The sequence below is a fragment of the Jaculus jaculus genome, chromosome 6 (genome assembly GCF_020740685.1).
Source record: "Jaculus jaculus isolate mJacJac1 chromosome 6, mJacJac1.mat.Y.cur, whole genome shotgun sequence".
NCBI lineage: Eukaryota > Metazoa > Chordata > Mammalia > Rodentia > Dipodidae > Jaculus > Jaculus jaculus.
This window is the reverse complement of record NC_059107.1, coordinates 57,523,505-57,551,326: the sequence shown is the minus strand read 5'-3', so window position 1 is coordinate 57,551,326 and position 27,822 is coordinate 57,523,505. Positions and strand designations below refer to the sequence as shown.

Below are 27,822 nucleotides of genomic sequence, written 5' to 3'. Positions count from 1 at the left end.
ATGGTCAATGAGGTGCTGGAACTTGAGTGCAAGATGATGATGGAAGATTTAGACATCATCAACATTACATATCACAAAGGGTTTCACCTGACAGAACAACAGTCAATGCACGTCATGAAGAAGAGAGGGGAGGGACATCACAAAAGGTATTTGAAGATTCCTCACTGACCAGGTAATAAGAGAAATAAATGACTGCCTCTATGGTGACAGCCTGCAACCTGCCGTGTGTGTGTGTGCATGTGTGTGTGTGTATGGGTGTGTGTATAGGTGTGTCCTCTGCTTCTCTGTCAATTAAACATATTAATAAAAAAGAAAAAAAACCTCTTGCAACCTGTTTTGCAATAAAAAAAAAACAGATTTGAAGCACTTGTAACTGTGAAAAAAACACTACAGGCAAATTCTACAAATTATGATTATTCATAAAGATAAGCCACATTGCCTCAGATACCATAATGGTGCGGGTCAAGTAATTCCTTTTGTGCATGCAGCAAGCTGTCTAAGACTATAAATGGATATGGTATTAAGAACGAGACTTTGCATTTCCTGAGGGGAAATACAGTAGACTCACTATCTGAAGAGCTTAGAGCTTGTTAGATTTTGTTGGACTTTAAATTGGCTTTATAGTTAAGATGTCTGTCTTAATATGTGATAAATGAGCTAAAAATTAGTCTTCTAATACTTCTGGGATTGTATAATGAATGCTTTGTATAATTTCTAACTTAGGACTTGTAAAATCATAGTGGGCTGCATTAGCATCCATTCCTCCCAACAAGCCTCCTCTTTCTATATTGGGCAATAAATAATTACACTATACTCCCCACTCTGGCCACTAACTCCACTCCTCTCAAATAACAGTGGCTTGATATTCAGTAACCTAAAACCAGACAGCAAGGACACAAGGTCAATGCCTGCATTCAGGCTTCCATTTATTTTCTTATTAGTTATTCTACTTAAGACTTATTGATAATAATAAAAAAAAACTATCTTGAATTGTTTATTTATTTATTTTTCTTTTGAAGGAGATAAGCAAAGGCAAATCCTTTCACTCTACATGCTTGGCTGTTAATTAACTTGCATAGCCTTGAAGCCTATTCTATGAGCCTTTATTGTGCTTCTACAATAAGCCTTTGGACACTGGCATTTTCTTTGTCAAGGGATAAAAACAGAGATAAAGTTATGGGAATGGAAGAGAAAGTTGATGCGGATTAGAAAGATCATTAAGAAAAGAAGCTTTATTATTTATCTGCCAAGGATGATTCTGAGGAGAAACAGTACCAATAGCATTGTCTTGGGTAATCAATATTTACTCTCAGTTTTTCCAGCCACTCAGAAAGAAAATGAATTAACAGAAAATAAAATGCCAACCCCAAATATAACCACATGTCCCTGAGATTTTGTTGAAAGTCCTCAGCCAAGGTGCTTCAATCATAGGCAGAGAGACAGCAAAGGGACATCTGTCTTTTCCAGACATCATGAAGCTTGAAATGCTTCCATGAGCCATGAGAAAAGACGCAACATTTCTCCATCTATCAGGGACTGTATTCCACAGTGAAAAGATGTGAACGCCAGTAGTGACTTCATGAGAACTGTGTCTGCTTATGTAGTCAGAAGTTCAAGTTGGCTACTCTGAACCAACATCTGGCTTCACAATGTCTTTTAGGATGCTATCCACTAAGTATTGCACTGTGTAATAGCTTAGTCCTATAAGCCCTCCTGTCCACTTGCTCTTCCCCACTCTTGGTGGACCTATAAGCATGTTCTAGGTAGGAGAAGGGGAAGTCAGCATGGGAGATGTGCCTCACGTTTCCCCCTGAAACCTGCTTTAGAGAACTCCCATTGTTCACATCTCATTGGTTGGAACTGTGAACATGAGTTGCCAAGAGGGACTGAGAGATGGTTTTGTACTATGTGCATGGCCATCCTGAATAAAATAAAGATTACTCTGTAGAAAGGAAGAGAGAAGGAGCAGATGTTGGGTGGCAGCTAAGAGTCTCTCTCAAAGGCAAGGATTTCACATCTCAGTATACTGAAATGTCACTAATTTGTGAAGGTACTTCTCAGATCTGGTTTTTACGCTTGTACATGGAGTACACAGAGAAAGAAATTGGCAGATTGTGAGTTCATAGAAAATATATTTTTCCTTTTATAGAATCCACTGAAAAAGATACTATAACATAATCTGATACGAAGGAGAAAAGAAAAAGAGAGAAATGCTACATTCAGGCAATACTATGTGCTTTCTCCTGACTCATTCATTCTATTTGCTCCCATTAGGAGAATCTTGGATTAAAATTGTATTAAAGAGGACGTTGTTCATATTCCTGACCACATCTCCAATATGTGGGAATTTTTTATTCTTCTGTTACTGAAAGGTAATCCTATATATAATTCCAGGCAATGCCAAGTGCCAAAATGTCAAAAATTAAATGAAGTTGATGTCTTTTTGTTTGTTTGTTTGTTTGTTTGTTCAGGTAGGGTCTTGCCCAGGCTGACCTGTAACTCACTATGTAGACTCAGGCTGGCCTTGAACTGACAATCCTCCTACCTTTGCCTCCCAAGTGCTAGCATTAAAATGTGTTATGTTTTAATATAAGGTTTTTACATTTGTATAAAAATAAGTTTAAGGATAGTACATACTGTTCTAACCTTTGTTCACATCCATTTTTCTCTGGTTATTAACATCTTGGATGACTATTAGATATTTGCCACAATCAATGAACCACAGTTGGTTCTGGGAGTGTTTTAGATTTTATACTAGATGACCATGAGAGTTTTGAGAATTAGTAAGATTCTTCTGTAAATGCCCTACTGGGATTTATTTGATGCTTTCTGAGATTATGTTGTGGATTTGGGTCAAGAAGACCCTAGGAAGCCTCATGCTCATCACACCATGTCTGTGCACACTGATCCTGAAAGCCTCCTCAAGCAGTGCTTGTCCATGGGAATGCTGCTTTTTGCTCCCTTTCCATCCTCAACTCTTTAGAAAGAATTCCTTGTATACAGCCATGCATGGAAGGAGGGAAGCAGACCCCATGTCCTTGAGGACAAAGCATCTCCATGGTGTGTGTAACTTGGAATTCTCCACCACTTGAGGTTTGTTTGTTCACCTCCATTTATTTGTACAATTTTGCTTATTATTTTTGTTGTTCAAATTGTCCACATGCATCTGTCATAAATTATTGAAGTTTACTTACCCTAATTTTTTTTCATAGACCCTGCTATTGTGGGGCCCTTTTTTTTCTTGCATATTTCTCATCTGCATCCTAGGATCAGGTATTTCTCCAAGCAATTCTAGCTCATTTTTGGTGAATAATGATACTAGAAACTAAAGCATGTGTGTGACCATTGCTGCTGAAGCATGCTTGCACCTGATGGCTGACACAAAGAAATATATAAGTATGTGCTAACTCATTTATATTACACATATTTATAAATATTTCTATTTGTATGTAACATGTAAAAATATAAAGCTAAACATGGGCTCATACTAGCATTCTAACTAGCCCATTAGTTCATGAAGCATTATACCCTTCTCCCTCTCTTATCTGTGAGTACAGTGATAGTGAGGAGCTTAGCTCCATTGTCTTGTCATCCATTTGCTTGATGTTGAGTTCTAATGTGAAGACATAGCAGTATTAGAACCATTAACCTGTATCCCACTGGAAAGAGCCTTATTCACAGGAGTATGGTTGCTCTATGATGGTATGCCTTTAATTTTACTGACGAAACTAAGTTTTCTAAACTGTAGTAAACACTAAATTTTCACAATTATACTCAGCTGGAGTTTGGGTGAGGGGAGGTGCTATTGAATTGAACTCAGGGCAAATTAGGCCTGATCTGGTCCTCTCTGGCCCTCCTGCTTGTATGGCTAATATTTTTATCCTCTCAGCCATCTCTTCAGTCTCAAAGATCTTTAAACTTTTTAAAAAAATTTGACTAATAAGTGTTTATTTAAAAGTGCTATGCTTCAGTGTCATATCTAATACCTTACAACCAAACCAAGTTATTTAGACTTCCCCTTATTTTTTTCTCTTTTTTTTTCACTATTATAATTTTGTGTTCAGCATATATATTTATTTTTCTTTGTGAGGTCAATTTGTAGGATTTTTTTTTGTATTTTACTATTTCATTATTTGATTTCATTCTTTGTTGAGACATACTTATTCAATAACCTTTGTTGAAAATATTCTTTCTACAATGCATTTCCTTTGCTCTGTGTCAATGATCAACTGATTATATTGTGTGGTTCTATTATTGCATTCTATATATTCCATTCTGTTGACCTGTTTATTGTTATTTATATTATTATAAGTTTATTATTTCATGGGCACTATATGGATTACAATACATTTATAGGTGGTTTTGAAATTATCATGTTTTTAGTCTTTTACTTGTAATTTTTGTGTTGGATGTTTCAGGACATGTTGTTCCATAAAATATTTGCTATTTGTTCATTGTTTTTAGATTATATTTTTATAATAAAATAATATATTTTACATATCATCATGATTAAGGTATGTTGGCAACTTGATCTGATTAGAAATCCACAGGCATCCCCCTGGTTGGATTTCTAAGTTTGCTTCCAGGAAGGATTAATGGAAAGAGGAAGTCCTTCAGCCAAAGTGAGTCCTTCCCCCAGAGTGGGTGGCCCTCATGGTGGTAGGCTTTATGTCTAAGTAAGCCCTGAGATGAAAGGGCCCCTTCCTCCTGCCTGACTGCTGGTGCTATTTGCTTGTGAGTGCCTTCACTTGCACATGCATCTATGCTGTTCTACTACCCTTCGTGGGCATTGGAATTGAGTTTCCTCACACTGAAGACCAGCAGCTCTCCAATAAGTCTCCAGTCCTTCAGTGCTGGATTAGTACTGCTGAGGCATCCAGTCACATGGACTGAGCAACTATCAGGTCCCTTAGCTCTCAAGCCAGTAGACTTCCTGGACTACAGTAAGCTAATCCAATAAATTCTCTTTTAATTTTTAAAACATTATTTACTTTTCTCTATTTGAGAGAGAGGAGAAAGAAAAAAAGGCAGATAAAGAGAATGGGTGCACCAGGTCCTCCAGTAACTGAAAACAAACTCCATTTGTATGGACCACCTTGTGTATTTGGCTTATCTGGTTCCTGGGGAATTGAACCTGGGTCATTTAGCTTCATAGGCAAGCACCATAACTAACGCTAAGCCATCACTCCATCATGAAATTATCTTTTTAATATAATTAATTCTTTTGGTTCTGTTCCCCTAGAGAAACCTAATACACATATTATTTTTATTATAAAATATTTAGAGGGCTGGGCTCCTGGCTTGCCAGCTCCTGGTTCCTTGGTTTCCAGCTTGCCTGTCACTGGTGTAGGGCTACTTGGACCCCGTGCTCCTACTTGGACCCTGTGCTCCTATAGTGTGAGCATGCCTGGACTATGGGATCCCTGGGCCCTAGTTTCCCAGATCCTAGTTTCAAGACTCAGTTACCCTGCAGTAGTGCATGCATTTGTGTTGTATGAGTAAGCCTGAGATCCTGGTTCCCCACCTCCCAGTTTCTTAGCTTTGGGCACTCTGGCTGCTGGTGTGGGTAAGCTGGGACCCTACATTGCATACGTAGCAAAAGGAGGCCTGACTCCCTGGTGGGGTGGGTAGGGAAGCACCTGATCCCCACATGTGCTGTTGATGCATGATTTGGGTTTCAGGAGGGGTCCCCCATAGTTTATGAACCCCAACTTTTGGATTCCATCCTACCTTTAATAAAGAATTAATGGAGAAAGCCTGCTTGCTGGGAACAGGTAGCTGCTGGGGAAATGCTCATTGGGGACAGGAGACCATATGGGAAAGCCCTCTTGCTGGAGGCAGGTAGACACAGGTGAACCCATCTGGCCTCAGCCACCTCCTTTGATTAGTGTCAAGCCACACCTCTGGCTGCTTCCACATTCTCACATACCTAGCCCAGTCACCTCCACAGAGGGACATCCCCTCACAGGCCACTGCTACAGTCAGGTCTGTCTATGGAGCCTGACTCCACCACTTACCCCTCTCTCTGCTGCCCACATTGCCTAACAGGTGCCATATCTACCTCTTTGGCACCTTGTTCCTGCCCAAGTTGGGAAGAACAGGAGTATCTGGCAAGCCCAGGGGGATATCTGTGCACCTCTTTGACCTGTTCAGCTGAGGTACAGTGGGGGAGAAGGAGAAAGAGCTACTGCTCCTGAGTCCCACACACAAGATGAGACTGTGATCATGGGTTGAAGAGATTCCAGACCTCCAAGCCAGCCTCATAGAGTCATCAGCGCAGAGCTACTGGCACACTTGCAACCTCTACAACTTGTGCATCTACTGTAATCCCACTACAATCCAGTTAAAACATAAAAATCATTGAAGATCCTACAAGGACAAATAAATATTTGCTTCCTCAATAAAAAAAAGACTTTTATCCCAAGATGGGTAGATGCCAACCCTGAAACAAATAATAACAAAAAAATGACAAACAATAAACTAAGAGATCTCCACCAAGATTGCCTCATCCCACAGTGGAAGCCTCCAATGAAAATAGAGAGGGAACAACAGCAATTTAATCCCCCCAAAAAGCACAATAAGCTATATGACCAAGAAAGACCAAGGAAATCATTGAACTGGAAGCAAATCATTTTCATAAAAAAAAACTATTGCATAAGTGAAATGCATACAGCCTTCATCACTAAACTTAATTAAGGGAAACCAGAGAGGCCTCAAAAAAGTTGAACAAATTGGAGGTTAGTCAATGAATAGTGGATCTCAACATGATCAAATGCAAGATTGAATTCCAGGAAGCAATAAGAAAATCAAACTTTGCTATTCCGGTTAAGATGGTGGCATAGGTACCATGCCAAAGCAGCCTGGGGGAAAAAAAGACCAAAAAAACCTCAGCAAAATACACACTTTTACTAAAAAGGGAGGTGTATAGGAAACTGAAGGGGCAGCGGAGAAGTAGGAGAAATCAAGAGCATCCAGAGCCCGCACAGGCTGGCAAAAGCGGCCCCGGCTATCCGCCAAACGCTGCCGTGGCGGGGCGCACCAGAAAGCCGCCAGACTCGGCTCCAGCCGCAGAAAAAGCCAGGTGCGGGAGCTTCCCCTCACACCGGCACTCTCCGCAACTCAGGAAACATGAAGGGAGAGCGGCAGTGAGCAGCGGAGGAGCAGACCATGAGGTAGAAGAACACGTGAAGCAGCAAGCGAACCAGAGCAGCTGCGGCTCCCTCCCCTCCCCCACTGCCTGAGCCCAGTTCCCGTGGACAGAGCAGCGTCCCAGGACCCGGCCACGCCAACTTGAGCCGACAGCGGGACCCAAGCAGGAGCAGAGTTCGGCAGCAACATCGGCAGCTCCGGAACCGGAACCAGCAGCCCCAGCAGCAGCAGACCCAGGAGCGTCAGCAGAGGCAGACTCAGGAGTTGCAACAACAGCAGACCTAGAAGCAGCAGCAGTTCCAGCAGCGGGGGTGCTGATCTGCAGGGCCACAGTTTCCAGGCTTGGTTTGCCCCGGAGGAAAAGCCAGTGCCCAGCTCCAGAAATCAGAACAGCAGCCCAACAACCCAGGCAGCAACGTCACTGAGACCAAAATCATCCAAGGTAACTGGGTTTGTACCAGGGAAGGGTCTCACTGGGTCACAAGCTGACGGGGATCCGTCAACAGACCAGAAATCTTAACCTCTGTGTTGATAGAGGATCTGGTTGTTATAATAACTACTCGGGCATACATACTTGGGGCTGTTTGTGACTGAATGGGTATAGTGTTTAGTTAACTTTTAGAATCTACTGGTGTTTTATTCCACTCAGCCTACTTGAATACTCCCATAACAGGGAAACTCAACCCCTAGAAGCACTTTGTAGATACTCTCAGAGTCTGAAGGGCCACATCTAACACCTTAAACTCCTACCCTGAAAATATATAACATCAAATCAATTGATACAGCTAAGAATACCCAGCTAGCTAGAAAATCCAAGCATTAACTTAATCCAAGATGCAAAAATATATACATTATAACACAAGAAACACTAAAAAGCAAGACAATATAAATCCACCTAAAAATATTAATGCATCACAAATGACCTCCAGTGAGAACGAGTTAGAGGAAATGCCTAAAAAAGATTTCGAAAGAATGATTGTAAATATGTTCAAAGAAGTCAGAGAACAAATCAAAGGAGTCAAAGAGGAACGTAAAGAGGAAATCAAAGGAATCAAAGAAGATGCAGGCCACCAATTTCATGAAATAAAAAAGGCAATACAAGACATAAATAAGGAAATAGAAATAATAAAGAAAAACCAGTCAGAATTACTAGCAATGAAGAACACAGTTAATGAAATAAAAAACTCTGTAGAAATCCAATAGAATGGATGAAGGAGAGGACAGAATATCTAAGCTAGAAGACCAGGTGGCAGATCTAATACAGGCCAACAAAGAGAAAGACAAACTTATAGAAAAGTATGAGTGGGAATTTCAAGATATTCGGGACACTATGAAAAGATCAAATATTAGAATTCAGGGCATAGTAGAAGGAGAAGAATTTCACTCAAAAGGCATAGTAGGTGACTTCAACAAAATCATAGAAGAAAATTTCCCCCAAATTGGGAAAGAGGTGCCAATGCAGATACAGGAAGCCTTTAGAACCCCAGCCAGACAAAACCTAGAAAGAACCTCTCCTCACCATATTATAATCAAACTTCCAAACACACACACAAAAGAAAAAATATTGAAAGCAGTTAGAGAGAAAAATCAAGTTACCTACAAAAGTAAGCCCATCAGGATTATTCAACACAAACTTTTAAAGCCAGAAGGGCTTGGGGTGATATATGCCAAGTACTGAAAGATAACAACTGTCAACCAAGGTTACTTTATCCTGCAAAGTTATCCAGTCAAATAGACAGAGAAATAAAGACATTCCATGACAAAAGCAGGCTAAAGGAGTATTTGAAGACAAAACCAGCTCTACAGAAAATACTTGATAGTACCTCCATGTTGAAGAAAAGGAAAAGCACACATATAAGGAACCTAGAAAAAACAAGCAATACTCAAATACTAGTTAACAGAAGAGAGCACAGGTAGAACCAGAACCAGAAAAAAAAAAAAAGGCAAACATAAATACACACCTTTCAATAATATCTCTTAATATCAACGGCCTCAATGCCCCAACAAAAAGACATAGATTCACAGACTGGGTTAAAAAGCAGGATCCTACAATTTGTTGTCTCCAAGAAACTCACCTTTCTACAAAGGATAGACATTATCTTAGGGTGATAGGTTGGAAAACGGTGCTTCAAGCAAATGGGCCTAGAAAACAAGCAGGGGTTGCTATCCTAATATCAGACAGGGTAGACTTTAGTCCAACGTTAGTCAAGAAAGATAAGGAAGGTCACTTTATATTGATTAAGGGCACACTCCAACAGGAGGACATTACTATCCTAAACATATATGCACCTAACATGGGGGCTCCCAAATTCATCAAACAAAAACTATTAGAACTAAGGTCACAGATAACACCAAACACAGTGGAGGTGGGTGACTTTAACACCCCACTCTCATCAATTGACAGGTCATCTCGGGAAAAAATAAACAGAGAGGCATCTGGACTAAATGAGGTCATAGAAGGAATGGACTTAACAGATATATACAGGACATTTCATCCAAAGGCTGCAGAATATACATTCTTTTCAGCACCACATGGAACATTCTCTAAAATAGACCATATATTAGGACACAAGCAAATCTTAACAAATTCAGGAAAATTGAAATAATTCCTTGCATCCTATCTGACCACAATGGAATTAAACTACAAATCAGTAGCAAGAAAGGCTATAGAGCATACACAAAATCATGAAAACTAAACAATACACTACTAAATGATGAATGGTTCAATGAAGAAATCAAAAAGGAAATCGAAAATTTTATAGAGTCAAATAATAATGAGAACACAACATACCAAAATCTCTGGGACACAATGAAGGCAGTTCTAAGAGGTAAATTTATAGCCTTAAGTGCCTATATTAAGAAATTAGAAAGGTCGCAAGTAAACGACCTAATGCTTTGCCTTAAAGCCTTGGAAAAAGAAGAACAAGGCAAACCAAAAATCAGTAGACAGGAAGAAATAATAAAGATTAGGTCAGAAATTAATGAAATAGAAACAAAAAGAACAATCCAAAGAATTAATGAAACAAAGAGTTGGTTCTTTGAAAGGATAAACAAGATTGATAATCCCTTAGCAAATCTGACCAAAAGAAAGAGAGAAGAGACACAAATTAATATAATCAGGGATGAACAAGGTAACATCACAACAGATTCCAGAGAAATTCAAAAAATCATGGGGACATAGTATAAAAGCATATACTCCACAAAGTATGAAAATCTGAAAGAAATGGATGATTTCCTTGATCTATATGACCTACCTAAATTAAATCAAAATGAGATTAATTACTTAAATAGACCTATAACAAACATGGAGATCCAAACAGTTATCAATAATCTCCCCACTAAAAAAAGCCCAGGCCCAGATGAATTCACTGCTGAATTTTACCAGACTTTTAAATAAGAGCTAACACCATTGCTTCTTAAGCTTTTCCAGGAAATAGAAAAAGAAGGAATTCTACCAAACTCCTTCTATGAGGTCAGCATCACCCTGATACCAAAACCAGGCAAAGATAGAACAAAAAAAGAAAATTACAGACCAATCTCCCTCATGAACATAGATGCAAAAATTCTCAACAAAATATTGGCAAACAGAATACAAGAATATATCAGAAAGATCATTCACCCTGACCAAGTAGGCTTTATCCCAGAGATGCAGGGATGGTTCAATATACGCAAATCTATAAATGTCATACATTACATAAATGGGTTGAAAGACAAAAATCACATGATCATCTCATTAGACGCAGAGAAAGCATTTGACAAAATCCAACATCCCTTCATGAGAAAAGTCCTACAGAGACTTGGAATAGAAGGAACATATCTCAATATAATAAAGGCTATTTATGACAAGCCTACAGCCAACATATTACTAAATGGGGAAAAACTGGAAGCTTTTCCACTAAAATCAGGAACAAGACAAGGGTGTCCACTGTCCACACTTTTATTTAATATAGTTTTGGAACTCTTTGCCAAGCAATAAGGCAAGAGACACACATAAAATGAATACAAATTGGAAAGGAAGAGATCAAGTTATCATTATTTGCAGATGACATGATTCTATACATAAAGGACCCTAAAGACTCTACCAGCAAACTGTTAGAACTGATAACCACTTATAGCAATGTAGCAGGATACAAAATAAATACACAGAAATCAGTAGCCTTCATATATGCTAACAACAAACACACAGAGGATGAAATCAGAGAATCACTCCCATTCACAATTGCATCAAAAATAAATAAATAAATAAATAAAGTACCTTGCAATAAACCTAACCAAGGAAGTAAAGAATCTCTACAATGAGAACTTTAAAACACTCAAGCGAGAAATTGCAGAAGACACTAGAAAGTGGAGAAACATCCCTTGTTCGTGGATTGGAAGAATCAATATTGTGAAAATGGCAATCTTACCTAAAGCAATCTACATATTTAATGCAATCCCTATCAAAGTTCCAAAGGCTTTCTTCATGGAAATAGAAAAAAACAATCCAAAAATTCATTTGGAATCACAAAAAAACTCAAATATCTAAAATAATACTGAGCAACAAAAATGAGGTTGGTGGTATCACCATACCTGATTTTAACCTATACTACAGAGCCATAGTAACAAAAACAGCATGGTACTGGCACAAAAACAGATATGTAGATCAGTGGAAGAGAATAGAGGACCCAGATGTAAGCCCAAGTAGCTATAGCCACCTGATACTCGATAAAAATGCCATAATACTCATTGGAGAAAAGACAGCCTCTTCAGCAAATGGTGTTGTGAAAACTGGATATATATCTGCAGAAGGATGAAAATAGATTCTTCTCTCTCGCCATGCACAAGAATTAAGTCCAAATAGATCAAAGACCATAACATCAGACCTGAAACTCTGAAACTGCTAGAGGAAAAAGTAGGGGAAACCCTTCAACATATTGGTCTTGGCAGAGACTTTCTGAATACAACCCCAATTGCTCAGGCGATAAAACCACAGATTAATCTCCTGGACCTCATGAAATTACAAAGATTTTGCACTGCAAAGGACACAGTGAAAAAAGCAAAGAGGCAACCTACAGAATGGGAAAAAAATCTTTGCAGGTATATATCTGATAGAGGATTAATATGTAGGATATACAAAGAACTCAAAAAGTTAAATAATAAGGAATCAAACAAGCCAATCATAAAATGGGCTATGGAGCTAAAGAGAGAGTTCTCAATGGAAGAAATACAAATGGCATATAAGTTTCTAAAAAAATGTTCTATGTCACTAGTCATCAGGGAAATGCAGATTAAAACTACATTGAGATTTCATCTCACTCCTGTCAGATTGGCCACCATCATGAAAACAAATGATCATAAATGTTGGCGGGGATGTTGAAAAAAAGGAACCCTTCTACACTGCTCGTGGGAATGCAATCTGGTCCAGCCATTGAGGAAAACAGTGTGGAGGTTCCTGAAACAGCTAAAGATTGATCTACCTATGACCCAGCTATAGCACTCCTAGGCATATATCCGAAGGACTCATCTCATTTCCTTAGAAGTACATGCTCAACCATGTTTATTGCTGCTCAATGTATAATAGCTGGGAAATGGAACCAGCCTTGATTTCCCTCAACAGATGAGTGGATAATGAAGATGTGGCACATTTATACAATGAAGTTCTACTCAGCGGTTAAGAAAAATGAAGTTATGAAATTTGCAGAAAAATGGATGGACCTGGAAGAGATTATTCTAAGTGAGGTAACCTAGGCCCAGAAAGCCAAGTGCCACATATTCTCTCTCATATGTGGATATTAGCTACAGATGATTGGGCTTCTGGGTGAGAATGAAAATCCTTAGTTGCAGAGGCCAGTAACGTAAAAAGGAGACAGACATAAAGGGTAGAGAAAGGAAGGGAGGAGGATACTTAATAGGTTGATATTGTACATATGTAATTACAATGATTGTAATGGGGAGGTAATATGATGGAGAATGGAATTTGAAATGGGAAAATGTGGGGGTGGGGAAGGTGGGAATTAACATGGGATATATATTATAATCATGGAAAATGTTAATAAAAATTAAAAACAAACAAACAAACAAAAAAAAAAAAGAAAGAAAATCAAACTTTGACCTGAAATTGGATATCAAAAGAAATGGGCACAATGCAGCAAAACAAAGCAGAAAAATCAAATAGAGCTATTAAAATCCTCTTATAGAACCTCTCACAGAGTTAATCAGGTGGAGGGCAGAATGTCTGATAAAGAAGAAAAGACGGAAGAAGTTCTTTGACAGTCAAAAACTTTGGTAAGTTCAAAAAATTATGTGAATGAAATGTGAGGAAACTGTGGGATATCCTAAAACACCCAAACATCTGGATCATGGGTATATCAGAAGAGGAATAAATCCAGGCCGAAAGCATAGTGAAAATATTCAACAAAATTATTGAAGAAAATTTTCTCAGTCTCACAAAAGAGTGGCCCATGCAGATATAAGAAGTTCAAAAAAGACCAAACAGAATGATCCAAAGAAGAAATTCTCCAAGACGCATCATACTTAAATGAAAAGAAATACTGATAAAACCTGCAAGAAAGAAACAACTCATTATGCACAAAGGCAATCTCATCATAGTTACCTCAGATTTTTCAATGGAAACCATGAATGCCTGGAGAGTTTGGAATGGAGTATTTCAAAGCCTTAAAAACCTATGAGTTACAAGCCAAACTACTGTACCCAGTGAAGGTATCCCTCATCACAGATGGAGAAAGGAAAACATTCCATGACAAAATTCAGCTGTGTAATTATATGGAATTCTTTAAGAAATATTCCACACAGAGGAGTTGAGCAACGAACCTTAAGAGACTACAAGAGAACAAACATGGTAACCAAAATTAGAGCAGGCATGAAAACCTTCAAAAACCAATAAACACTCTAGCATGGAAGGGATTAAATAAAACCTCATGGTTATAACTTTAAATATTAATGGACTAAACTTACCCAGAGAAAGAAACAAGTTAACAAGGTAGATCAGAAAAATGGGCCCTTCAAGAAATCCACCTCACCATTAAAGATGGACACTTCCTCAGGAAGAAAGCATTGAAAATAATTTCTGAGCAAATGGAAATAAATGAGTGTGGCCATACTAATAACTCACAAAATGGACATCAAACAAAAAGTAAGTTAAAAAAGGACAAAGAAGGCAATTTTTGCTCATCAAGGGAATGAACCAACAAGAGGACATCATGATCATAAAGCTATATTCACCAAACACAGGTGCACCCCATTTCATAAAGCAAAGCCTACTGGACAAACAATAAGAAATAGATCCCAGTACCATCATAATAGGGAACATCAGTACCCTACTTTCATCATTAGGCAGATCATCCAAGCAGAAAATCAAAAGGGAAACAATAGGGCTGGAGAGATGGCTTAGCAGTTAAGCGCTTGCCTCTGAAGCCTAAGGACCCTGGTTCAAAGCTCGATTTCCCCAGGACTCACATTATCCAGATGCACAAGGTGTGTGGGGGTGCATGCATCTGGAGTTCATTTGCAGTGGCTGCAGGCCCTGGTATCACATTCTCTGTCATTTTCTCTCTGTCTCTCTCTCTCTCTCTCTCTCTCTCTGTAGCTCTCAAATAAATAAATAAAAGTTTTTTTAAAAAGGGAAATAATAGATCTTAAAAACACCATAGATAAATTAGACCTAACATACATCCACAGAACATTCTACCCTAATTCTACAGAATACAAATTCTTTCCAGTAGCCCACAGAATCATCTCCAAAGTAGATTATATAATAGGGCCCAAAGCATGTCTCCATAAATTCAGGAAAGTTGACCTAACTTCCTGCATCATATCAGATCACAGTGCTTTAAAGCTAGAAAGTTACAATAAGAGAAACAACAGAAATTGCACCATCTCCTGGAGACTGAATAACATGCTATTAAATAATGAAATAATGAAATAATGAATATGTCATGGAAGGAAAAGGAAATTGTGGGCTGGAGAGACGGCTTTGTGGTTGAGGTGCTTACTTGTGAAGCTTAAGGACCTATGTTCAACTCTCCAAATCCCATGTAAGCCTGATGCACAACAGTGAGGCAAGTGCAAGGTTGCACATGCCCACTAGGTGGTACAAAAATCTGGAGTTTGATTTCAGTGGCTGAGGACCTGGTGTGCCAACTCAATCTCTTTCTCTCAAAAGAAAAAAAAAATTGTAAAATTTCTTGAACTAAATGATAATGAAAATACAACATACCTAAACTTTTGGGACATAATGAAGGCAGTGATAAGGGGAAAAAATTGTAGCACTAAATGCCTTCATAACAAATGCAGAGAAAACTCAAATTAATAACCTAATCATCCACCTAAAGGTATTAGAAAAATAAGAAAACTCCAACCCTAAGAGTTCCACACAGAATGAAATAATCAAGATCAAAGAAAAAAATTATGAATTGAAAACTAAGAAAACTAGCAAAATTAAGAACTGGTTCTTTGAAAAAATAGATAAGATAAACCCCTGACCAATTTTATCCAATAAAAAACGAGAAGTTGCAAATTGCCAAAATTAGAACTGAAAAGGGGAGGTCGCAGCAGACATTAATCAAATTTGAAGAAGCATTAAGACATATTTCTGAAACCTCTACTCCTCAATATTGGATAATCTGGAAAAATGGATGACTTTCTAGACATATACCACCTACTATAATTAAGTCTATAGCAGATAATATTCACAGGCAAATCTATTGCTTCCACTGAGATTGGAAATGTGATCAAAAACCTCCATGAAAGTAAAACTGCAGGACCTGACGGATTCTCAGCCTAATTATACAAAGCCATCATTGAAGAATTTATACAATTCTTTATCAAGATCTTTCACACAATTGGAGAGCATGAACTATTTACTCCTTAACTCCCTCTTTGAAGCTTCATCACCCTAATACCAAAATCAGACAGGAATACAAGGAAAGAATCTACAGACCTGTATCCCTGATGAATTTGGATGTAAAGATCCCGAAAAAATTTTCACAGGCCAAATTCAACAACATATGAAAAGTATTATCCATTACCATCAAGCAGACTTCATCCCAAGGATGGGGGGATGGTCCAACATATGGAAATAAATGACACACCACATAAATAAACTTAAACACAAGAACCACATGATCATATCATTAGAAGCAGAGTAGGCCTTTGACAAAATATGTCAGTTCATGATCAGAAACTGGAAAAACTAGGTATTGAGTGTTTATATCTCAACATAATAAAGGCTATGTACAAAGTACTTAAAGCCCAAATCATGCTTAATGGGAAACGACTCAAGAAAGAAGTTCCCATTAATATCAGAAACAAAACAGGGGTGCTCACTGCCACCCTTGCTCTCCAACATAGTACTAAATATCCTAGCCTAATCAATAAGGTAGGAGAAAGGTATAAAAGGGATACAAATTACAAAGGAAGAAGTCACACTATCCCTATTTTCAGATGACATGGTTCTAAACATAAGGGACCTGAAATATTCAATGATAAAACTACAATAGTAATAAATTTCTTCAGTAAAGTGGCAGGATAAAAAAATCAGCACACAAAAGAATATGTAGACTTTCTTTATCCAAAAGATAAACATACAGAGGAATAAATCAGTAAGGCTTTCACATTTTTAATAGCCACAAAAAATTAAATACCTTGGAATAACACAAACCAAAGAGGTGAGTGACCTATATACTGAAAACATAAAAACACTTAGAAAGAAACTGAGCAGGACATTAGAAGATGGAAAGACCTTCCATGTTCTTAGATAGATAGAATTGATATTGTGAAAATGCAATCCTACCAAAAACAATAAACAGATTCAATGCAATTCCAATCATAAAACCCAGCATCATATTTCACAATGATAGAAAAATAATCTCAAAATTTATATGGAATGGCAGAAGGCGTCAGATATATTCTCAGCAAAAGTAACACCTCTGGAGACATCAGCATACCCAATCTCAAGCTATATTACAGAGACAGAGTAACAAAAAAAGCTTGGTATTGGTATGAAAATATATTGACCAATGAAACAGAATTGAAGACCTGGCTCTTAGGTAAAGTCACAACAGCTACTTGATCTTTGACAAAGGAGCCAACAATGTACACTAGAGAAAATACAATGATAGGTGATGAACAAATTGAATATCCACATGTAGACAAATGAAACTAGACACACTCCTCTCACCATGCACAAAAATAGAATCCAACTGGATTAAAGACTTCAATATAAAACTTCAAACTCTTAAACATCTGGAAAAAAATAAGGGGAACTCTCCATTACATAGGAGTGGAGAAAGATTCCTGAATATGCCCAGGAAATTAAACAATCACTCAGTCAGTGTGATCTCATGATGCTAAAAAGCTTTTGCACAGATAAACATACCATAACCAAAGCCATGACACTACCCTCAGAATGGAAGAAAATTTTCTACAGCTATACCACTGACAGAGGCCTAATATCTACAATCTACAAAAAAATTTAAAAAAAACTAAGCAATAAAAATATCTATTCTAAAAATGGGGTAGAGAACTGAATAGAGAGATCTGAAAGGAAGAAATACAAATGGCTAAAATGCACATAAGAAAATGTTCAACATCCTCAGCCAGTGGGGAAATATAAATAAAAACAATTATGAGATTCCACCTTACTCCAGTAAGGATGGCAATAATTAAAAAATCACAAACACTGCCAGTCAAGATGGCATCCACCTAACCATGCCTCACCTCATGGGAAAGAAAGGCAAGACATTTAGGGTTCATTGGTTTTTTAGAGGTTTGCACATTCTTGTAGACCACCAGTGGGAGGGTGCAGAGGAGCAAAGTAGGGAATCCACTGATTCCCATGCTCGCAGGTAGCCCACCAGACCACAAACAGCCATGCCAGCCAGTCATAGACCCAGGTTCCTCCTGCACAAACAACCGGCTAGGTGGACCTAGAACAATAGGCTAGTGTAGCTCCATGTACAAGTGCCATTCCACTTGCCACTGCCCCCAAGCTCAGACTCAGGCCAGCAGGAAAGGCAAAGACAGAGAGATCCCAAATTAATAACCTAACATCCACCTAAAGACACTGGGAAAAACAAGAAGAATCCAACCCATAAAGCTCCAGACAGAAAGAAATCATTGAGATCAGTACACCAGGATCAATGAGATAACCCTTACTTTTTTATAGAGAATTTAATAGGTATAGGGCCTCTTGTTACTGATGATTGCTGGTAGCTTGATATTGGAGAGTGAGCTTATGTTTGGATATGGTTCTGACTTGTTTCCCAGCTCCAGCTATGGGTCCCATACTACTAAGGGGATCAGTTAGCCAAATCAAGAGCAGTTGGTTCCCCACCATGGCTGTGTGCCACAATTGCACTTGTGTGAGCATCACACCAGGTTATTTATTGCTAAGTAGGTTAGACCATGAGTTGCTTGGACAGATATTGGTCATTTTCCCCAGTTGTCCATTTAGCACCTTCTGGCACTAGACACGCTGACTGTCTGAAGACTGACTCTTTTCCACCTTCTAGCCATGCCATTCCATTTTATATGTCAACCACACAAGATGTCTTCAGCAGTAGGGTCTTACCACTAACATTTGGTGGGTCATCAAGTACTCTAACAGAAATGTCTATCTTTTAGGAAACCTTGTAGGTCTTTTTAATCAAAAGCCCATTGTGGATGATTGCCCCATGCTGGTACTGGGAATTACAGGTCACTGCCCACTACAAAAATGAGGAAAAAGATAAGTGATATACAAGTGTTAGAGAGAACAAAGAGAGAGAGAGGGAGAGGGAGAGGGAGGGAAGGAGGGAAGATGTAGAAGATTAAGGTTAGCCTTGATCCTACACTCTCAAGTTTCTTCTGGTTCAGGTGTTCCCTATAAGGGCCTGGTGAAGGTTCAGCAAGTTGATCTGCCTTTTAGGAAGTAGAATTTTATGGTATAATTTCTCTTTGGGTCTAGATTTGTGTTTCCCACCACTTTGATGCCCTCCCCTCCCTCCTGATCTATCCTAATGTCTACTCCAAGACATGCTTGCTGGGTATGTAAGGTATCTTGGGTAAATTCAGGTTAGGTGCTGTAGATGAGTGAGACTATGTGGCAATTTTTTTTTTTTCTTTCTGTGATTGGATAAGTTCACTGACAATGATCTGTTCCAGATTCACCCATTTTTCCTCAAATTTCATTGTGTCATTTTTTTTTTTACTCTGTATAGAATTCCATTGTGTAGGTATACCACATATTAGTTATCCATTCTTCTAGTGATGGACATCTGGATTGATTCCAGCATTAGCTATTATGAATTGAGCCGCTACAAACATGGTTGAGCAAATCTCTCTGGCCTGTGGTTTGAAGATTTTAGGGTAGATGTCCAGTGAGGGAATAACTGGGTCTGTTGGTGTCTCTATAGTCAGCTTTTCAGGAGTCTCCATTATTGCTTTCCATCCTACATTGCCACCAACAGTGGACGAGTGTTCCTACTTCTCCACATCCTTGCCAGCATTTATTTTCATTTGATTTTTTGATGTTTGCTATTCTTACTGGGGTAAGGTGGAATCTCATAGTTGTTTTAATTTGCATTTCTCTGATGATTACGGATGAGGAACATTTTCTTAAGTGTGTGTTTGCCATTTGTATTTCTTCCTCTGTGAACTTCCTATTCAACTCTTTGCCCCATTTTGTGAGTGGGGTATTTGACTTCTTACTGTTTAGATTTTTGAGTTCTTTGTAGATGCTAGAGATTAGGCCTTTATCAGTTGGCTAACCTGCAAGTATTTTCTCACATTCTGTGGGTAATCTATTGGCTTTGCTTATTGTATGCTTGTCTGTAAAGAAACTCTTCAACTTCATGTGATCCCATTGGTTGAGTGACTGTATAAGATCGTGAGCTATTGAGGTTTTGGTCAGGAAGTCTTTTTCCATTTCTATATCATGGAAAGTACTTCCTAATTTTTCATCCAGTAGTATTTGAGTTTCTGGTCTTATATGGAGGTCTTTGATCCATTTGGATTTGAGTGTAGTGCATGGTGAAATGTGTGGATCAAGGTTTAGTTGCCTGCATATGGTTATCCAGTTTGTCCAGCACCATTTGTTGAAGATGCTGTCTTTTTTCAGCCTATGTTGTTTGGGCCATTGTCGAATATCAAGTTTCTATAGTTGCTTGACCCAAAGTCCAGGTTTTCAAGTCTATTCCCTTGGTTTATACTCCTGTTTTTATGCCAGTACCATGCTGTTTTTATTACTATGGCTTTGTAATATAGCTTTAGATCAGGTATGGTGATAGCTCTAGAGGTGTTTCTTTTGCTGAGGATATGTTTGGATATGTGAGGCCTTCTGCCATTCCATATGAAATTTGAGTTTATTTTTTCTATCTCTGTGAAGAACACTGTAGGGATTTTAATTGGAATTGCATTAAATCTGTATATTGCTTTTGGTAGGATTGTCATCTTCACAATGTTAATTTTGCCTATCCAGGAGCATGGGAGGTCTTTCCATTTTCTCAAGTCCTCCTCAATTTCTTTTTTGGGTGTTTTTATGTTTTCATTGTATAGCTCTTTCACTTCCTTGGTTAACATTATTCCAAAGTTTTTTTGTTTTTTTTTTTTTTGTTTTTTTCTATTGAAAATGGGACTATGACCCTTATTTCTTTTTCTGTATCTTTGTAACTTGCATACAGAAAGGATACTCATTTTTGTGCATTGATTTTGTATCCTGCTACTTTGCTGTAGGAGTTAATCACCTTCAGGAGTTTGGGGATGCAGTCTCTTGGGTGTCTTACATATACAATCATGTCATCAGTGAATAGAGCTAACTTAACTTCTTCCTTTTCAAATTGTATCCCTTTTATTTCCTTCTCCTGTCTTATTGCTTGAGCTAGGACTTCCAGTACTATACTGAAAAGCAGAGGTGAGAGGACAACCCTGTCTTGTCCCTTATCTTAATGGGAATTCCTTCAGTCTCCCTCCATTAAGTATTATTTGGGCTTTTGGAGCTTTGTATATTGCTTTTATTATGTTAAGATATGAACCAACCATGCCAGTTCTCTCAAATGTTTTGATCATGAAGTGATGTTGTATCTTGTCAAAGTCCTTTTCTGCCTCTATCAAAATGGTCATGTGGTTTTTATGTTTAACCTTGTTTATGTGGTGTATTACATTGACAGATTTCCATATGTTGAACCACCCCTGTGTTCCTGGGATGAATCCTACTTGGTCAAAGTGTATAATGCTGTTTTTTTTTTGGACATTTAGACTTTATTGAACAAAGTAGCCAGGAAAGGAGTTCAACATTTATAAGATATATTTATTTTATTTCTGAGCAAACTGCAATGAATTTTAAATCTTTTTAAACAAATAGCTATGAAAAAAATTTTCAGAAAATAAAATACAAATGGGAAAATTAACCATTAGATTGTTTTTTCTAATTTATTCTAACTATATGTTTAGTCTAGAAAACAGAACAGAGCAAAACAAAAATCCCTTGAAATATGGTTAGAATGAGATGTAAGTCACATTAACACAAATCTAGCATATGCATCTCAAGTTTCTATTGCTAGGGATTTTGTTAACATCAGTTAACAATGAACAGCACTGTGTATGGAGCACAAGGACACAATGTGAATGTGATCCTGGCCCCAGATTCTGTCCGAAGAATGCAGACAATTCCTCCAGGTTCTTAGCCCCACCAACTCCAGCCCAAACCTTGAAAGCAGACTTGCATACAACTTTCAGATAACTTTGCACAAGCTGTAGTATATCAAAACCTTGGTTTTCCTCTTCCTACAGGAAATGATTAGTTACCTGATAAATACTAAAACATTGCTAGGAATCTACTTTATGAGTGTGTTTAATAAACACCTTGTGTAGGACCTGACTACACAAAAAGCCCTTTTAAATTTTTTCCCATAAATTCACTCAATAGTTTGGAAACTTTAAATCTGCAGCATAGAGAAACAGTGGAAATCTCTAATCTGAACATGTTGTAATTACTAAAATAAAATACATGCATTCTAAAAAAAATTGCGCACAGAAGGCATAAACTATAAGAGGGAAGGTCTTCTTAACAAAAATGAAGAGCTAGCTGATACCCTTCTCTGTCTTGTGAGCACCATGATAATCAGAATGAAGCGGGCCCTGAACTCACTGTCTACTCTCGTGAACAAACATTAAAAAGCAAAACAAATGTAATTTGTCTTAGTGTATATTTTCTAGTCATTAATTGAGATAATGCTTTTGATGTATTGTTGGGTTCAGTTTGCAAGTTTTTTGTTCAGGATCTTTGCATCTAAGTTCATCAGGGAAATAGGCTGGTAGTTTTCTTTTCTTGTGGCATCTCTGCCTGGTTTTGGAATTAGGGTGATAATAGCTTCATAAAAGAATTTGAGTAACTTTCAGTGTTCGATTGTGTGGCACAGTTTGAGGAAGATTGGTTTGAGTTCTTCCATGAAGGTTTCATAGAATTCAACTGAGAAGTCATCTGGTCCTGGACTCTTTTTTGGGGGGAGGTTTTTGATTACTTTTCAATCTCAATGAGTGTTATGGGTTCATTGAGGTGATTGGTCTTCTCTGAGTTTAGCTTTGATAGATGGTATGTGTCCAGGAATTTATCCATCTCCTCCACATTATCCAGTTTTGTGGAGTAGAGGTTTTTGAAATATGTCCTGTGGATTCTCCCAATTTCACTTATGTCTGTTGTGATCTATCCTTTTTCATTTTGAATTTTGTTAACTTGAAGTTTCTCCTTTTTTGCTTGATCAAGTTGGCCAGGGGTTTGTCAATCTTGTTTATTTTTTCAAAGAACCAGCTCTTTGTTTTGTCAATTGTCTTAATTTTTCCTTGGTTTCCAATTCATTAATTTCTGCTCTGATTTTAATTATTTCTTTCTTCTGGAGCTCTTTTGGTTGGATGTTTCTTGTTTTTCCAGTGCCTTTAGGTTGACGGTTAGGTTATGGATTTGGGATATTTCTATCTTTTTTATGAAGGCATTGAGTGCTATGATTTTCCCTTGAGGACCACCTTCATTGTGTCCCATAAGTTTTGGTACAATGTGTTCTTATTGTCATTCAATTCTAGAAATTGTGCAACTTCATTTTTTATTTCATCCACTATCCACTTATTGTTTAAAAGTGTGTTGTTCAGTTTCCAGGTGCCATTGGGATTCTTGGTGGTTCTTTTGTTGTTGATTTCTAGCAATGTAGCATTGTGATCTGATATAACGCAGGGAATTATGTCAATTTTTCTAAATATGTGGAGGCAGTCTTTGTGACCCAGTATACGGTCTATTTTATAGAATGTTCCATGGGCTGCTGAGAAGAATGTGTAGTCTGTGGATTTGGGATGGAAAGTTCTGTAGATGTCCATTAGGTCTAAGTGATCTCTGGTTTTGTTGAGCTCTCTTACTTCCCTGTTGAGTTTCTGTTTGGATGATCTGTCTATTACTGATAACAGTGTATTGAAGTCCCCAGCTATGATTGTATTGATGGTTATTTCTGTTTTATTGTCAAGTAGGTTTTGGTTTATGAACTGTGGTGCCCTTGTGTTTGGTGCATACAGATTGATGATTGTAATATCCTCCTGATGGATCATTCCCTTGATAAGTAGGAAGTGCCCATCTTTGCCCTTTTTGTTAATTTTTGTTTTGAAGTCTATTTTATATGATATGAATATAGCTACACCTGCCTATTTCTTATTCCCATTTGCTAAGAATATTGTTTTCCAACCTTTCACCCTGAGGAGGTGTCTGTCTTCAGTGGTGAGGTGGGTTTCTTGAAGGCAACAATTTGAGGGGTCTAATTTTTTGATCCATCCTGTTATTTTGTGTCTCTTGGTGGGTGAATTAAAACCATTAATATTTAGGGTAATGGTTGTGAGATTTGACTTGATCCTTGCCATATTGTTATGGTAGAGGTATGTTGGTGTTTTCATGGACTTTGAAGTTTTTGTGCATACCCTGAGTTTGGTTTTTGTGATCTGCTTCTTGTAGGCATTTGAGTTTGATTATTTGTTTCTTCTCTGTGTAGAATTTCCTGAAATAGTCTGTAGGTTTGGTTTTGTGTTCATATAATTGTAAGGCTGAGTTTTGTCATGGAAAGTTTTTCTTTCACCATCTGTTATGAGGGACACTTTTGCTGGCAGCGTACAGTACTTTGGGTTGGAAGCCCTAGGTTCTTAGACTTTGCAGTATTTCTTTCTAGGCCCTTGTAGTTTTCAGGATTTCCATTGAGAAATCTGAAGTAATTCTTATGGAGTTACCTTTGAAAGTGGTGTGCTGTTTTTCCCCAGCTGCTTTTAGGACTTTCTCTTTGGTGTCAATGTTTAGAGTCTTAATGACAGTATGTCTTGGAGAGTTTCTCCTGTGGTCCAGTCTGTTTGGAGTTCTGTTGGCTTCTTGTATTTTGATGGGCCTTTCTTTTAGAAGACCGGGGAATTTTCTTCAATTATGTTGTTAAATAAGTTCTCCATGCAGTCTGGGCTTTGGCTGTCACTTGCCAAAGCCACCTACCTACTGCCTGGCAGGGTCACCAAAGTTGCCTGAATTCTCAAGTGGTAATGCACAAAAGCTGCCTGCATTTCAGCTAGGAGAGACACTGAGGTACCAAGAACTGAAGCAGCCTAAACTCTGGCTGGGAACACTGGGACCTGGAAGCAGTCTGTGCTCCCCTGCCACAGGACAATGGCAAATGGCCAGGTGGGGGATAGAACCTAAGCTGGCACAAGTGGGAGACACAGTCTGAGCTTGTGTGGCAGTAGCTCTGGGACTGGGCTAGCTGAATGTGCAGCGGCAGGAGCAGTCAGTGAGCAAGTGGGCGGAGCTGTCTAAACTTCCACATGCAGGGATCAATCTGCATACAGCTGCTCTGTGGATATGGGAAGGGGTGGGCTACCCACTCCTGAGAGAATCAGGGATTCCCTGTTATTGGTAGGAGTCACTGAACACATGGTGCTTAGAGCAGTAAGTTGGCAAGTGTGTGGAGGAGTTTAAGCTTCCACACACAGGGATCGATAGGCATATGGCAGCAGCGGCAGCGGACACAGTGGCTATTTGGAGATTTGGGGGGAGGGGCGGGCTACCCGCCTGCAAGGAGATCCACGATTCCCTGTCCCCCCCACTGTACCCTCCCACTGACAATCTATTGGAGATTGCTCTCCCCTAAAAGACCCAGTGTACTCTTAATGTCTTGCCTTTCTTTCCCCAGAATTTGCAGTGCAGCTAGGTGGTTGTATCTTGGCTGGAAGTCTTCCCCCCTCCTTTTTTAACAGTTCCCTTCCTCACCTTCCCCCAACTGAAGAGTCTCATAAAGCCCACTATCTGGAATCTCAGGTTGGCTCTGCTCTGCTCTTGAGAGTCAGTCCTGGCAGCTCATATGTTTCCTGAATAAAAGCTATCATCTTTGCCTCAGGTGGTCTGCATGATCTTGGTCACTCTTGAACATTACCTCTGGTGCTCATGACTCAGAGAAGGCTTCCAGTTGCCATGTTGGGCAGCCAGACCTTCTTTCTCCTGACCAGATCATTGAGCTGCCATTTGACCCTCTGACAGCTTCAGACCATCTTTGCCTGGTACCGGCTTTAACATTCACCACAATTTGGCCTCACTTGTCTTCCCTTCTCTGTATCCCCATCCTTACAGGTAAGTATCTCTCTTGGGTTGTCCCACTCTTGGGTTTAATCCTTCCCATTCCCACATGCCAGGCTATACACCTTGGCCACTTTTGCGCCACAACCCCAGGTTTTGAAAAAGATGCATTCTTGACACTCTGGGTCTCTCAGTCTCTGCTCTACCTTACTCTAAGGGTTGCCTTTTGGTTTGGTTGCACCATCTTGGTACATTGTCCTCCTCCCTCCTGAGGTCTCATCTTTCACTGCCAGCCACTTTAGATATTAGGAGTACAGTCACCCACCTTGCCCACTAACAGGCTAAAAAGCTGACAGTTGCAAACTGTATGGCCTCTGCCCACATGGGAGGTACAGGCCCCATTCACCCTAATAGGCCAGGGGGTCATATTGGTGTTCTATGTAAACCTAGCATAAGCCCTGGTTCCTTTCCCTCACCCTTGTTTTGTTCTTTTCCTGTATCCTTAAACATTCATAGTCTCTACAACTCGAGCTACATCTTATCTTTCTCTGAACCTCTGCCTGGCCACAGTATAAGCTGGACAATGGGTCCAAATGGGCCTGAGAATGGTACCTTTGATTTTCAAATTAACACTGATTTAAAAATCTTTAGCTACCATATAGGCAAATGATCTGAAATACCCCGTTTTTCACTCTGCATGCACAGCCTTCTTTCTGCTCTACCTGCTGTTCTCACCAGGTTCTAGCCTCCTCGCCCCAACAGTTCCTCCAGCTCTCTTAGCCTCCTGAACCCCTGCCTAGTAACAAGGTTCGATTGATTTTAGTCTCCAGAGTTGGAAATAGAGTAGAATTTTAAAATGGAAATGCAACTTCTGAGTAAATAAATGAATGAATGAACGAACATGTGAAGGGGAAATAGTTGTGTAGAGTCTATGTGAAAAGTGCAATTAAAATGAATGTGTCTTTTTTCGCCTGCTACTGCTGCCACCGCTGCCGCCTCGGCTGCTCTCCCAAGACGCGGCTCCTGCGGGCGAGTCCTGCAGCGTGGGGAGCCAGATGCCCTGCGGGACGTGCCAGGAGCAGCGGCTACAGGGCGAGGTGGTAGCCTTCGACTGCCAGTCCAAAATGCTGGCTTTAAAATGTCCCTCTTCCAGTGGAAAGCCCAACCATGCAGACACCCTGCTTATAAACTTACAGTATGTTTCAGAAGTGGAAATAATTAATGACCGAACAGAAGCCCCTCCTCCCCCAGCTTCACTCAATGTTAGTAAGCTTGCCAGCAAAGCGCGGACGCAGAAGGAGAAGCTGAGCCAGGCCTGTGCAATCAGCGCTGGGTCTCCCTGGAGGGCCCGCAGCTCTTCCAGACCTTTCACAAGACCATTAAAGAATGTAAGTGGCAAGAAAAAAAACACATCGTAGTCATGGAAGAAGTTGTTATTACACCCCCATATCAAGTGGAGAACTGTAAAGGCAAAGAGGGAGTGCACTGAGCCATGTACGCAAAATAGTTGAAAAACATTGTAGAGATGAGGAAAGCCAAAAGATACCGCAGCGTCCGCAAGCCCAGCAACCACCGAAGGAGGCCGCCCTGTCGCCCTGAGTCCACCCACGGGGGCTCTTCCAGCATCCAGCCGCAGAGGTGGTGGTGGCTTCAGCCGAGGCAGGCCGCGGAGGGAAGGGATCCTGTATTTCCTGTTGGCTCTTGTTAAAGGGTCAGCATTTTCAAAACTTAGACTTGAACAAAGAAAACACTCAACAAAAAGAACAAGAGAATAATTTAAAAGTTGAATCATTACTTGACTAACAGACTTCGGTCCATGTCCTTTTCACAACCCCCTTCTGGAGCACTCATCTTGTTAATTTTATTTTTGAAAATTCCTTTCCCATGCTGCCCTTTACCTTTGTCTTTCCTTTCCTACTCTCTTCCTGCCATTCTGTTTTTATAAGTGGGTACACTTGCCTTCTATGATTGAAGAAACTTTTACATCTTTTCTTCCAAAATAAAAGTAACAAGTTGACTGTGGTTCTTAAGTTGAGACCAGACCAGCAGAGGTCTCACTTTAAATTTTTCTTTGTAACTCCCCCCCCCCGCCCCCCCACACACACAGGGCATGGCTT

The 27,822-nt window shown here is 39.3% G+C and overlaps 1 pseudogene; it reads left to right on the top strand.

Moving 5' to 3' along the window:
- On the top strand, positions 1–27,304 carry LOC123461508 (annotated as a pseudogene).
- The last annotated feature ends 518 nt before the right edge of the window (positions 27,305–27,822 follow it).